Below are 10,117 nucleotides of genomic sequence, written 5' to 3'. Positions count from 1 at the left end.
TGCTAACAAAGAGTAAGAAAGAAACTTTAGCTTTTTTCTTCTGTGTGTACACAGATGACCAGCAAAAGTGCATTTACTGACAGTGAACAGTGATTGCTAGGTGGATGTAAGTTTAATCTGTGAACTTCAGAGATATAAAGATTTTAAAATGGACTTTAAAAGGCACCACCATGTCTTGCTGCTGTGAAAGGTTTCTCATGTAATTAGATAGATAACAGATGTGTCTGGAGACTTCTTTGCCTAGGGCCCAGGGCAGAATTCCTAAAGTCAACTACTGGTTCTATCTCTAGTGTTGATCTCCTCTGCAGGCTCAGAAGTGCTCCAGCCACTTCCATCTCACTTTCTGGTATTTACCCTCTTTTTTTTTTTTTTTTTCTGATCGGTACCAGGGATTGAACTCATGACCGCCTGCTTGCAAGACAGGTGCTTATGCTGCTGAGCTAAATCCCCAGCCCCTTTTACCCTCTTTCAAAGAATTAGAAAACAATGATTTACGGAAAATAGGAAAGAAATGGAATCCATAAAGCAGATTCAAACAGATATCTAGGAGAATAAAAACTCCACTGAAAATATTCAAACAGATTAGGCCAATGTGAGAACTGGATCTCAGATACTAAAGACAGGCTTGCAGTTAGTGATCAGGAAAAGAAAAGATTTCTCAGAACTAGTGAGGGACCATGAGAAATCAATCCAGCAGCTGCTAGATGAGACAAAGAAGACTAAATTAAGATTCATTGGAGTCAAAGAAAATGACATTTGAAAATATTCACAGACATCATGGCAGAAAACTTTCCTGGTAGAGAAAAAGAATTTGACATACAGAGAAATGAAGTATAAAAAACTCCAATTAGCAATAATAAAAAAAAAAAAACCTATTGCCAGGCATATCATAGTCAAGATTTCAGAAATTCAACACAAGAATAGAATACTAAAAGCTGTTAGAGAAAAGAAGTGAATCACCTATAAATCACAACTGACTTCTCAGCACAGACCCCCAAGTGAATGATAGCTTGGAGTGAAGTACTCCAAGGTCTAAAGGAAAACAACTTTCAAACCAGATTGATGTACCCCACAAAAACTATCTTTCAAAATTGATGGAGAAATAAGATACTTCCATGACAAAGAACATCTGAGAAAATTTATGACCACCAAACCAGCACTCCAAAATGTTCTGAGGGACATTCTAGAAAAAGATAATAAGTACTACAGCTCCATGAACCACAAAAGGAGGAATCTACCAGGGAAAGCAAACAATTAGAAGGAGAGGAAAAAAGGGGGAGCCAATAGCAGGAAAATAACATCAGAAGGATAAGTTAATACATTTCAGTTATAACCACCAATGTTAACGATCTCAATTCACCAGTCAAGACTGGCAGAATAGATCAAGAGGCAAGATCCCTGGCCCTGAATTGAGGCTGGCAGCTTCCTGACATGTTGTTTTCAAATAGGAGCCTAAAGAGATGTCTTTCTATGGTCTGTTGGCCATTTCAGAACTTGAGCAATAAATGGTCAATTCATTAGAAAGAAACAGCTTGAAGCAATCCCCTCACCCCAAGTGAGCAGCTGTGAGCATGGCAGGCTCTGGCATCCCAGGATGGGAGCCTCCAGCTTTTAGTGGGACCCGAGCCATACTAGGACCTGGAGCGACAAAAAAACCAAGCAACCCCTCCTCCCTAGTGAGCAACTGTGAGTGTGGCAGGCTCCAGTGGCCCAGGATGGGAGCCTCTAGCATTTACTAGGACCCTTACCATGCTGGGACCTGGAGCAATGGGAAATCAAGCAAACCCCCCCCCCGCCTGTTTTGTTTTGTTGAACTTCAGTATACATGAAAGTATGTACAGCTATTTTGAAAAGAATGAGAGACTCTATGCAGCCATTAGTGACTTCCCTATTGTCTGGTTTTGAAGACCTAAAACGCCTTCCTCATTCTATTCAGATCACTTTTATACTATGTTTTTTTGTATGAATTCTGTGTATGTGAAGACATGGACAACTATTTGGAAGAAAACAAGAGACAATATGATAGACCATGAAGATCTCAGGTCATCTAGCTTTGAAATTTATATCTCTTACATTGCTTTCTTATGTCCTATTGTGTTCTGTTTTGTTGTGTCTAGTTTTACCCCCTTTAAAATAAAAATTAAAATTAAAAAAGAGGCAAGATCCAATGATATGCTGCATACAAGAAACACATTTAATTCTAAAAGAAATTCATAGACTGAAAGTCAAAAGACAGAAAAAATACTCCATGTGACAGGAACCCAGAAAAAAGCAGGGGCAGCTATTTTATTTACAGACAAAGTGAATTTCAAGCCAAGATTGATTAAAAGAGATAAAGAAGATCACTACATGCTTGTAAAGGGAGCAATCCAAAAGGAAGAGATAACAATCATAAGTATATATGAAGTAAATACCAGTTCACCCAGCTATACAAAACAATTACTATTGGACATGAAAAATAAAATAAGCCCTAATACAATTGTATTGGGAGATCTTAATACCCCATTGTCACAAAAAGACATATCAACTAGACAAAAATCAATAATGAAATATTAGAACTACATCAAACTTTTGAACAAATGGACTTAGTAGATGTATATAGTGTTCCACTCCACATCAGAATACACATTCTTCTCAGCTGCACATGTGACATTCTCCAAAATAGATCACATACTAACTCATAAAACATGCTTAAGTAAATGCAAAGGAATTGAAGTTATCCCATGCATACTATCAGACCACAGTGTAATGAAATTGGAAATCCTTGACAAAAGAAAGCACAACAACTTCATAAGTACATGGAAATTAAATAGCACCTCACTGGAAACAAATGGGTCACAGATGAAATTAAAGAAGAAATTAGGCAGATTATACAGCTGAGTAACAGTGACAACACAGCATGCCAGAACTTGTGGGACATAATAAAAGCAGTTTTAAGATGGAAATTTACAGCAGTAATATGCATATGAGGAAAACAGAGCAAACACATAAAAACAACTGAATAGTGAGCCTCAAACTTCTGGAAAAAGAAGAGCAGGCTAAGCCAAAAACTCGTACAAGGGAGGAAATTATAAAGATCAGAGCAAAAATTGACACACTGGAGACTAAAAAAAAACACACAAAGAATCAATGAATCGAAGAGCTGGTTCTTTGAAAGATTAAATAAAATTGACAAACCCTTAGCTAACCTTATGAGAAAAGAAAAGACTGAAACTCACACAATTAGGAATAAAACGGGTGAAATTACAACAGACCCTGCAGAAATCCAGAAGATCATCTCTACCTATTTTGAAAACTTGTATTTCAATAAGATGGAAAGTACAGAAGAAATGGACAGATTCCTAAATATATATGAATTACCAAAGCTGAATCAAGAAGATATAAAAATGCAAATAAACCAGTATCAATCAATGACATTGAAGATGTAATTAAAAACCTATGAATAAGAAAAAAGAAAAAAAAACATATGAATAGGGCCAGGGATTTAGCTCAGTTGCATAAGCACTTGCCTGGCAAGTGTGAGGTCATGAGTTTGATCTGTAGTACCAAAAACAAAGCAAGACAAAACAAACAAACAAACCTACCAACAAAGAAAAGCCCTGGCCCTGATGGATTCACTACTGAATTCTACAAGTTTAGAGAGGACCTAACACCACTACTTCTTAAACTCTTTAATAAAATTGAAAGGGAAGCAATCCTCTCAAATTTATTCCTGGAAGTAAGCATTACCCTGCTACCAAAACCAGAGAAGAACCCAACTAAGAAAGCAAATTACAGACCAATTTCCCTCATGAACCTTGATGCAAAAATCCTCAATAAAATACTGGCAAAGAGACTGCAGCAAACCATCAAGAAGATTATACACCATGATCAAGTGGGATTCAGCCCAGGGATGCAGGGATGGTTCAACATAAATCCATAAATGTAATACACCATATTAACAGAGCCAAGGACAAAAATCATATGATCATTCAATACATGCAGTAAAAACTTTTGACAAAGTCTAGTACCACTTCATGATAAAAACATACATAAAATTGGAATAGATGGTCTTTTTCTCAATCTGATAAAACTAATCTATGACAAACCAACAGCCAATATCATACTAAATGGATAAAAACTGAAAGCTTTCTCGCTAAAACCAGGAACAAGACAAGGATGTGTTGGAGACCACTACGCAGCGGCTCTGAACAGGATTTAAAATTAACTAATTGGCTTTATGTTTATCTGTGAGTCTTGGTCCCTTGCCTGGCAACGGGAGCTGACTCATAGTAAGTGAATCTCTATGAATCACTGGCCTGTGAGGCCAGAGATACCTCAAAGGGCGTGATAAGGCCACAGATGAAGACACCTTGGCTCCAACACTAATTAAATAAATTGAGACTGCAGCTGAAGGAATTTCACTCCTGCAATCACACTCCTACCATAAATGTCATCTTGGAGATAAGATGGTTCTCCTAAATTGGCATAATCTACTACTTGGAGAAGTCTTTGAAGTGACTCCCAAGGTCCTGCTCATTTCCCATGCTTTCCTCAGTCTCCCCACCTTTTGTCCTTGATCCTAATAAAAGTGGACTGATCCAGAGAAGTCTTGGTCTTAGCCTTCAGAGTATTGAGCTCAACTAAAGGGTTTTGACCTTCCTGGAGCCCTAAAATCATATAACTTGTCTCAATTTAGTTAAACCTCTGTCGTACACTTGTTTGGGAGATCAGGGATCTAGGTCAGGATCTGATAAGGATGCCTACTGTCTCCACTCTTATTCAGCATAGTCCTGGAAACTTTAGCTGACCAATTAGACAAGAGAAACATGCCAAAGATTAAAACTGGACCCATATCTTCACCATATACTAAGCTAAAATCAGAATGGATTGAAGACCTTAGTACTAAAACAGAAACATTAAATTTTCTGGAAGATTGAGTAGGTAAAACTCTTGAAGACATTGGTGTAAGCAAAGACTTTATAAACAAAACTCTGATTACACAGGAACTATCACAAAGAATCAACAACTGGGATCTCACCCTATTGAAAAGCTTTTGCACAGCAAGAGAAACCACCAATAGAGAGAAGAGACAATCCACAACTTGGGAGTAAATGTTTTCCAACTGTTCCTCAGAGAAAAGATTACAGAACATATAAAAAACTCAAAGAAATCAGTCCTCCAACCCAAAAAAATGGACATCTGAAGTAAATACACACTTCTCAGATGAAGAAATATGAACAGCAAAAAACTATGTTAAAAGATGTTCAACATCACTGGCCATTCAAGAGATGCAAATAAAAACAACACTGAGACTCTACCTCACCCCAGGAAGAACGGCTATTATCAAGAAATCAAGCAGTAACAAATGCTGGATGGGGGACTGGTGGGAAAAAGGAACCCTTCTTTGCTGTTTGTAGGAATGCAGACTGGGGCAACCACTGTGGATATCAGAGTGGCGATTCCTCAGAAAACTAGGACTAGCAGTCCCATGTAACCCAGCTATTCCCCTTCTGGGTATCTTCCTAAAAGAATAAAAGTATCATACTTGTAGTGGACTGGTAACCGATGGTGAACTTAAACACTAGCTGAACTGAATCAGCATGGTACCGAGCGTGGATGGCCCACCTGAGACTGTTGCCAGCATGAAAAGGAGACACGGAGAGTGGGTTTCCCTAAGTGTTGTTGCTGTTTGGAACCATTGGTTCTCCTGGAGAAGCTTGTCATGCTGGCTCTCCTGATATGAACTCAGCTGTTATCATTACAGGCGCTCAGGACCTTGTCACTGAGAATGGCTGTGGTTTGCTTCGGGAGAGCTTTGGTCCTTACTTTGAACATCACTTCCTGGCTCCAAAGGGGAAGATGTGTACTGTTCAATCTCCAGGAGATGCTTGTAATGCTGATTTCCTGATATGCACTCAGCTGTTCTCATCATCAGGGGGGCTCAGGACTTTGACTGTTGCTGAGGATGGCTGTGGTACTTTTGGGGGGAGCTCTAGTCCTTATTTTGAACATCGCTTCCTTACTCTAGTGAAGAACTCTCAGTCTGCTGGCACAGATCCTTCACCCACTGGCACAGACTTTCCAGCTTCCATTGCTGATCTTTGGGCCTTCCCAACACAGACCCATGAAATGGACTTGCATGAGTCATTGTCATGGGTTCTAGGTCTTCAGATGGACTCATGCCAACTATTGCTGTGGCATCCAGGCCCTTGGCTGGATTTTCGAGATCTTTAGTGTTGTGGACAGATTTCCTGCACTTCCTTGTATTTGACTCTGGGTGACCATCATAAAATAATATTATTATAATTTCTGTGTCCTGTATGTAATTGTCCTCCTTGCAGCCCCTGACTACAACAGTGATACATGTGCACCTATATTTATAGCAGCACAATCTGTAATATCCAGATCTTGGAAACAAAGTAAACACCCATCAACTGAGGAATACATAAAAAAGATATGGTGTTTTTATACAATGGAGTACTACTCAGCCATAAAGAAGGATAAATGGAGACTCCTATAGGTAAATGGATGCAACCTGAAACCAAGCTCATTAGTGAAATAAATAAAACACACATGTGTAAACATCATATTGTCTTATTAGTGTGAGAAGCTGAAACAACATATGTATATGTATATAAAAACTAGTTAAGATAGTTATACAACTGATTTCTATGAGTTCACTAGGGAGAAAGATTTATGCTGATATTGTTTGGACAATTGAATGCAGATGTTTTGTGCCCTGGATGAATGATTTGGAGATGACAATGTGCAATGTATGTACCATTGTTGCTACCGATTGACGTGTTTTTAAATTTTTAGTTTTTTAAAATTTTTTGTCTTTTTCTTGAAATGGATTTGGAAAATAAATATTGAATGATTTTGCTAACCTGAAAAAAAGTGGTTTACAGTTAAGCAATGCTTCCTTCTTAAACATGAGTGTTATAGCAGAGATCAATTGTAACTTGTACTTATAAAAAAACATTAAGGGTGGCTGGGGATTTAGCTCAGCGGTATAAGCACCTCCCTTGCAAGCAGGTGGTCATGAGTTCGATCCCTGGTACCGGAAAAAAGAAAAACAAATAAACAAACATTTAAGGGAGTGAGTACATGAGCTCCTTGGGAAGATCAAATTGTGTATCAGTTTGAGGGTGGATAGGTCAAATTTTATCTTCTGGTCTCTCCAGATGGCAACCACCTGTCCTGGAATGGAATCCACTTGGGGGGCCACCATGAGGGTGTAGAAATCAATCTTTAATTTAGAAATTAAAGAGATGTCAATACTTCTTTTTGTACTTCAGAAATATGGAACTCAGTGTGAAAGTCTCTTGTTCCTCTGGAGTGCATTCTTTAGCACTAGAAGGTGTTTGACCCTCACATGTTGCAAAAGACCTATTTGATATTTTTATGCACATGAGCTTGGCCTTATCTATCCCCTAGAGCCAAAGTGGAATCTAGAGGAAAGTATGGATTATGATGCTATTTTACAACTAGAATTATAAAAAAGAAAAGAATATATATATATATATATATATATATAAGAAATGGTCAGAATTGTCTTATGTTCTAACTTCCTTTGCACTAAGAAATAATCCTTATTTGTTTCCAAAATATTAACATGAGCCACAGGAAAACATGATACCTCGGCCATTAAGGCATCGACTATCTCTGATCCTGGGACTGCTGTTCCTTGACCTCTGGAACCTAAGGACAGGTTTCCAAGAGAATCTTAGTTAACACCTCACCCACTATTACTGAGTCTAAGACCTTCTCTAAGTTTATTTTGGGTCCTAAGAGTGAAGACCTCTAGACCAGCCATAACTGAAGCTTCTGTGAAGTTATACCCCTCCTTAACTGAGTTTGTTCACGCTTCACCTCAACAGTACCCCTTACAGGAAGTAAATGGGGGATTTGGAACTCATGGGTTTTTTTTTTTTCTTCTCAGCAACCTAAAGCAGATCAAGCTGGATCTAGGAAAGTTTTCAGATGACCCTGAGAAATACACTGAGATCTTTAGAGGGCTTTCTCAGACCTATGAGCTAGACTGGAAAGATGAAATCAAACATTGACTTCTAGTGAGAGACAAGCACCAGTACAAGCTGCTAATTGCATTTGTGGATAAATGTCATGCTGTTAATTTTAGAAGATCATAAGGTAGGCAGCCAGGGGAACCACCAGTTCCCACTGGAGCCAAGACTCCTGCTGACCTAATAACCAGATGACAGATTGGAATAGAAAACACCTCCAGACATGTATTCTTGAAGGCCTAAGGAAGACAATATCCGAACCCTTCAATTACTGTAAATTGTCAACTATGCAGCAGGAGAAAAATGAGAAACCTTCTGCTCCCTTAGATTGTTTATAAGAGATATTGGTAAAACATGCATCCCTACTCCCTGATTTGATAGAAGGATAGATTATTCTTTTTTTTTTTTTTTGTCTTTTTCCTTTTTATTGGTACCGGGGATTGAACTCACGACTGCCTGCCGCTGAGCTAAATCCCCAGCTCCTAGGACAGATTATTCTTATGATGAGGAAAACAAAACTTTGAGAAACTAAGGCTTAAGACCAAAACTGATAGCCTGCACAATGCAACTCTCTCATTCCACTTCTTTTATCTATCTTAGCTAGCCATTTTTGGTGTCTTCCTTGTACAACTCCACCTCAGATACCCTATGCTTTAACCATGTCCTATTCTGCCACTGTAACTCAGTCTGCAGATTCCCCCCTGAAATCACTACAGAAGACAGCCCCAGCAAGGCTAGGGGTCAGATTTTGGAGTACATAGCTCCTCTGAGCCCACCAACATTATCATTTGGTTCCCTTCAACTCTCCAAGTGCTGCTCAGTCTCTTTGCCTCCTGTAAATCTGAAATTGCTGTAGCATCAAAAACAAGTTTGTTATTCAGTCAGCCTCCTATATATATATATATATATATATATTTTTTTTTTTTTTTTTTTTTTGGTCTTTTTCCTTTTTATCAGTACCGGGGATCAAACTCACGACTGCCTGCTTGCAAGGCAGGCGCTTATGCCGCTGAGCTAAATCCCCAGCCCCTCAGCCTCTGATATTAAAAGAAACTACAAGAGATAGTTTTGCTCCAGATAGCTCACTTATACTTTAGTGAGAATTGTCTCCTCAGTATTTTATAATCAGAATAAGGAGGCAGCAAAGGAGAGAAAACAAAGAGACTGAAAGAAAGTGACTTGTTATGTTGTGGCCCTGAAATGAATGAAATCTAAGTCTTAGTTTTGGGGCTCCAAGAAGAGCTGGATGACTACTAACCTCAAATGATACCACTGCCAAAAGCCATATCACATTAAAAAAACTGTAGGGGCTGGGGATTTAGCTCAGCGGCATAAGTGCCTGCCTTGCAAGCAGGCAGTCATGAGCTCGATCCCCGGTACCGATAAAAAGACAAAAGACAAAACAAAAAACAAAAAAAACTGTAATGGGAAGCTCCCTAGCCTATGCCTTAACTGCAAAGGTGACCACTGGAAGTCTGACTGCCTTCTAAGGTGGAGGTCCTAGAATTGAGATCCATCTTGCCAGTTGGTACAAGATTGAAGGTCCCTAAGACACTCTCTTCCTTCTCTCTGGCCAGACTGTCATCTCCACAGAGGGTCCCTGAGTAATCATGACTATAGAGGGAAAAGAAATCAGGCTATTGCTGGACACTGGTACATGTCCTTCAATCCTTTCCAATCCTGGCCTTCCTTTCCCACCATGGTCCTCAGTGACAGGAGTCACTGGAGAGAGGTAACGAGCTGTTCCTCACAATCCCTAGGCAGCAACTGAGATGGCTTTCTTTTTACACATTCCTTTTTGATTGTGCCCGAAAGTACAGGTCCCCTCTTGGGGAGAGACAGCTTATCTTATTTAAATACTATAATATGTATGCACATAGGTCAGGCACACTACCTCCCCCTCATTGAGATAGAAATAAATTTTGAAGTAGGGGCAAAAAGGGTAAAAAGGATAGGGAAAATAAGAACTTCTCCAGTACAGATACACCTCAGAGATCCTACTATTTTAAAGCCTGAAGTTAAGAAAGGATTGTTACCTATAACTGATAACTTAAGATTATGAGGTTTACTTGAACTCTTAACCTGTAATAGCCCATGTAATATTCTAACCT

General features: G+C 39.0%; 1 non-coding gene across 1 annotated transcript; it reads left to right on the top strand.

Annotated features, from left to right (window-relative positions):
• Nucleotides 1-1,398: 1,398 nt before the first annotated feature.
• LOC111753477 (small nucleolar RNA SNORA2/SNORA34 family) lies at nucleotides 1,399-1,533 on the top strand. The gene has a single exon (XR_002788267.1). It is a non-coding gene; the product is annotated as a small nucleolar RNA SNORA2/SNORA34 family (small nucleolar RNA).
• The last annotated feature ends 8,584 nt before the right edge of the window (nucleotides 1,534-10,117 follow it).

Source organism: Cavia porcellus, unplaced genomic scaffold (genome assembly GCF_034190915.1).
Source record: "Cavia porcellus strain 051 isolate PalLab524CR breed Dunkin Hartley unplaced genomic scaffold, mCavPor4.1 scaffold_5, whole genome shotgun sequence".
Classification (NCBI taxonomy): Eukaryota; Metazoa; Chordata; class Mammalia; order Rodentia; family Caviidae; genus Cavia; species Cavia porcellus.
Note: the sequence above shows the minus strand (reverse complement) of the source record. Positions and strands in the feature narration are given on the sequence as shown.